The sequence below is a fragment of the Microtus ochrogaster genome, unplaced genomic scaffold (genome assembly GCF_000317375.1).
Source record: "Microtus ochrogaster isolate Prairie Vole_2 unplaced genomic scaffold, MicOch1.0 UNK4, whole genome shotgun sequence".
Classification (NCBI taxonomy): Eukaryota; Metazoa; Chordata; class Mammalia; order Rodentia; family Cricetidae; genus Microtus; species Microtus ochrogaster.
In genome coordinates this window covers 15,912,338-15,917,254 of record NW_004949102.1, presented here as the reverse complement: position 1 = coordinate 15,917,254, position 4,917 = coordinate 15,912,338, and positions in this window count along the sequence as shown.

Sequence of the window (4,917 nt, the reverse complement as noted above, 5' to 3'; positions counted from 1 at the left end):
TCTGTGGCTTTGGAGCCTGTCCTGACACTAGCTCTGTAGACCAGGCTGGTCTCGAACTCACAGAGATCCGCCTGCCTCTGCCTCCCGAGTGGATTTTGTTTTTTGAGACAGGGTTTCTCTGTGTAGTCCTGGCTGTCCTGGAACTCAACTTTCCAGACTGGCCTCAAACTCAAGAGATATCCAGCCTTCCGAGTGCTGGGATTAAAGGCGCGGGCCACCACTGCCCAGGCCATCTTTTGAGAATGGTTATTTCATTTTGGTTTAAATAAATAGCCAGAGTTTAAGTGAGATGTACACAAAGCTCGCAGCATGCTATGATTGCTTCCTTCCTCTTCTGGCTCCAACCGCTCTGAAGTTAACGCAGACTTATTTCCCTACTTACATAGTTTTCTAAGTGTTTATTCATGAACGCCCCACCCCATGCTCCAAAATACCCAGAGGAGCCTGAGACACACTCATCTCATACCTGTGTTTTCTTTCTCGTGTTAAAGGAGCATTTCCAATGACCTTTCGATCTCTTTGTTTTCTTTTCAGAGACCGTCACCTCCCAAGCAGCCCGTCTTCCTGTCAGATCTAACAGGTTGTTCTCTGGGCCTGTGCTCAGCTCTTGTCCTGGGGTTTGTCTTTTCTATTCTCCCAGGCTCATGAATCTTAGCAGGAAGTATTTAAGTAGTGCAGCATAAATCACCCTTCCTTGAATTGTACTTCAGATTCCTGCCCCTGGGTCCCAGTCCCTGTGAATAGATCATTATTTTGGCATATTCAAGATAATTTAGGCATAGTACCTGTTTTCTTCTTCCTAAAGTACTAGGGATTGAATAAACAAACCTAGGGCCTCATGCGTGCCAGGCAAGCACTCCATCACACTGAGCTGTATCCTCAGTCTATTCTTAGTCTTTGTTTTGAAACGGTACCTTACTAAATTGTTCAGGTTGGCCTTCAACTCACTCTGTGCCCTAGTCAAGCCCTGAATTTGTTATCCACCTGCCTTATCCTCTTCAGTACATGGGAGTAAAAGCTTCTGCCACTAGGCCTGGTTACTTTGTCACTAGCAATGTACCATCAGTTTGTTTATTCATTTTACTTAGATTTGTTTGTTTGTTTTTTTTTTTGAGACAAGGTCTCATTATAAATCTTTGGCTAGCCTGGAACTCACGCTGTAGACCAGGCTATCTCTTCCTCCCAAGTGCTGGGATTAAAGGCATGCACCACTTCCACTTGGCTTTATATTATTATTATTATTATTATTATTATTATTATTATTATTATTACAGAATCACACTATGTAGCCACTCTGCTGTCCTTGAACTTGCTGTGTAGATCAGGCTGGTCTCAGACTCACAGAGATCTGCCGATCATTTCTTCCAGAGAACTGAGGTTAAAATCATGTACCACCATGTCAGAGCCTCTACTTCATTTTTAAAATAGTTTTCCTAGATAGAGGTTAGAGCACATACATTACTGTTTCAAACACCAAAAGCAAAGGGCTTGGGCAGATGGCACATGCCTATAATCTTAGCACTTGGGAGGTGGAGACTGGATGGTTAGCAAGGCCGTCCTTGGTTACACAGCAACTTTGAGGCTAGCTACACTAGCTACACAAATCTGTTTCAAAGACAACACAACCAAGTATCTGGGCATGTTGCTGCTATACAATTATAACTCCAGAAAGATAAGGCAGCATGGTGGAGAATTCAGAGCCAACCTACTTTGTTCTGTTTTTTAAATTTGCATTACTTCTTATTGCTATTATCAGTGTGCCTGTGTGTGTGCCCATATGTATAATGTGCGTGAATGCACAGGTACTACAGCGCACCTTGAAGGACAGAGGACAGCTCTGTGGGAAATGATCTCTCCTTTCTTTGATTCAATCCCAGGGACCAAATTGAGGTGACTAGGCTTGCACAGCATGCTTACTGTGCCACCATGCCGTCTTGCCCACACCAGCCTGAGTTTCCTGAAATGCGACTGAGATATAATAAACTGCACACACTAATGCATAGTCTTAGGCACATTCTGTGAAACCATCACCACAAATTGGAGCACTACACTTACTTGTTTCCTCCAAATCTTAGTTCCTTTGTCCTTCCATCTTCTTACCCAGGGAGGATTATCGTGGAAGGTCCTATCTGCTTAGAGGTCCTTGAAGCCAGTGAGCACATCAGACTCTTGAGTTTATTATCCCCTGGATTCTACGTGGCTGTGCCCTCTTCAGCATATGGATGAGAGAGGTGGAGTGACATAATGCAGACCTACAGACAAATCTCACCTGCTCCTGTCACTAGGAATGTACCTGCAGGCAAGTCAAGGCTTACTTCCCACGTTTAGAAGAGCCAGAGGCTACTCACGTGAAGGATCTAGAGATCAAAGGGATAACATGTTCTATGTTCTGGTACTAGCCCCTGGAAGAGCTCCTAGCACACAAGACCTGCTCTACTCTAGTCTCTGCTCACTTGCCTCTGGTTTCACTGACAACAGCTTTCTTTGTGTTGCTCCCATTAGGTTTTCTATTCTCTTGGATAGTGAAGTTTCTTCCTCCTACATCAGCCCTTCTCTAGCGTCATGTCTGCCTACCTTCAGACTTTGAATGTTTCTCTTTGAAGCCTTAAGAAACACAGCCTAGACTGTGACTCAGCAGTTAAGAGCACTTGAAGCTCTTGAAGAGGAGGACCCACGTGGTGGATCACAATCACCTGCAGCTCCAGTCCTAGGGGTCATGATGCCCTCTTCTAGCCTTCATAAGCTGCTCCTGTGGTACACATGGCACACATGCACTTACACACACACACACACAAACAAAGAAACAAAACTAGTTTAGATTCAATTAGGGAACTTTTCTAGGTCACCCAATCCAATCCTCCTATAAAGAAATGGGTCAAATCAATTCTCTGTTTCTTGTCCATTTTTTTTCTTGTAGACAGTATTTCTCAGCTTAAAGATACCCCTGGATAAGGGTGACAAAAGCAAAAGAGGTTGAACAATTTTGCTTTATCATACATCCATATTACATCATCTGCCCCACGGACTTGTGACTACATGTTCCCTTTTTGTACTAAATATAAAGGGTGCTCTCAGTTGTCCTTATTTTTGGCAAGGCCAAGCTCATCCTGGCTTTAATCTTCCTAACACCTTTCATACACGTGTGTGCCACAATTCTGAATCTGTCCTTGACTGAATGTCCCTTTCTCTAAGTGACAGTCTTGGATTTGGAGGAACTCATTAACTCCTCTCTTGTGGCTTCTTCACTCCTGTGACTTATCAAAAAAGCAAAGCTATTTTTTATATTTCTTTCCATTTCTTCATGGCGTTGTAAAATCTTATTTTATTTTTGCAGGGGTGGGTTGCTGAGGACTGAACTCAGAGCCTCACCATTCAGGTGTTGTACCACTGAGCTATAACTCTGGTGCCAAGTATAGTGGGCTCTCAGTAAGTCAACCTTCTTTCATTACATGAGCTAAAGTCACCTTTTAGTGCTTTTGCTTAAAAGAATCTTTAGGTGCGGTTGTGATTTTAACACCAGCACTTGGGAGACAGAGGCAGATAGATCCCTAAATGAGGCCAACCTGGTCTACATACTTAATTCCAGGCCAGCCAGGGCTACATAGTGAAATCACAAAAAAAAAAAAAAAAAAACTTATCTATCAAACATATGGAGATAAATTTTTTAACCTTAACAAGTCCTGAATATTAAACCTGGTTATATGACTGTTTTTGAAGTACTTAATAAAAAAAGATAACTGGAAATTCTGATTTCTGTCTGCTACACTGTGAGGCAATGTACTGAGTGACAGTTTACTGCTTTTGCCCTGTGTGCTGGTGCATGCCTTTGATCTCAGTGCACAGGACAGGCAGAAGCAGGTTGGTCTTTGTGAGTCTGAGGCAAGTCAGAGCTATATATCCTGTCTCAAAAAACTGTTTTTCTATGTGCATGTATGTGTGTCTTTGTGGGTAGAGGTCAGAGACTGGCACTGGGTGTCTTCCTCAACAACTTCCTACCTTATTTTGGAGACAGTCTTTCACTGACCCTGGACCTGATGTGGCTAGCCTGGCTGGCCAGCATCGCATCTCCATCTCTCCAGTGCTGAGCTTCGTACCTGACTTTTTTACTTAGGTGCAGGGATTGAGTTCAGGTTCCCAGGCTTGCATCATAAGCACGTTGCCAATGGAGCCATTGACCCAGCTCCATCTTTTACAACTTATATGTAATTAGAAAACAAAAGGTTTCAAACCCCTGCAGATTTAATGCTAATGTCCTAATTCATAACTATAAAGGAATAACTCTGAGGCAATAAAATTGAGACAGGACTCTCAATTTAATCGGACTTACAGATTTATTAGAGCATAAATGAGCTATCCATGGGCAAAAAGATTGATAAGACAGAAATAAGGAATAAAAAATTTACATTTATTTATATAGTGTATGTGGGGTGCAGGGAGGTGGGTGGTTGGTGAGGCACATGCAGCCACACTGCATATGTGGAGGTCGGAGGACAACTTTCAGGAGTTAGTTCTCTCTTTCAACCACATGGATCTTGGGAACTGAACTCAGGGTGTCAGGCTTGGCAGCAAGTGCCTTCGCTCATTAGCAATTTCACTGACTCCTTCAATTATAATATCTTTGTTGTTGTCTTGTTTTTTCCAGACAGGGTCTCTCTGTGTAGCTCTGGAAATCAAGATTTCCTGGAAATCAAGGCCAGCCTTGAACTCAAAGATATCCACCTGTGGCTGCCTCCTGAGCTGGGATTAAAGGCATATGCCATCACCAGCTGGTCCTTTAATAACCTACAATGGACAGTCAGTGTAGAATTTCCCTAGCTCCTGGATTAGAAGCAAAGTCAACCACCCTATTAACAAAGCTGCTAGTTTTGCATACTGGGTCTTTTTTTGCTGTGACTCTGTTTTCCTACTTTTCTTTTT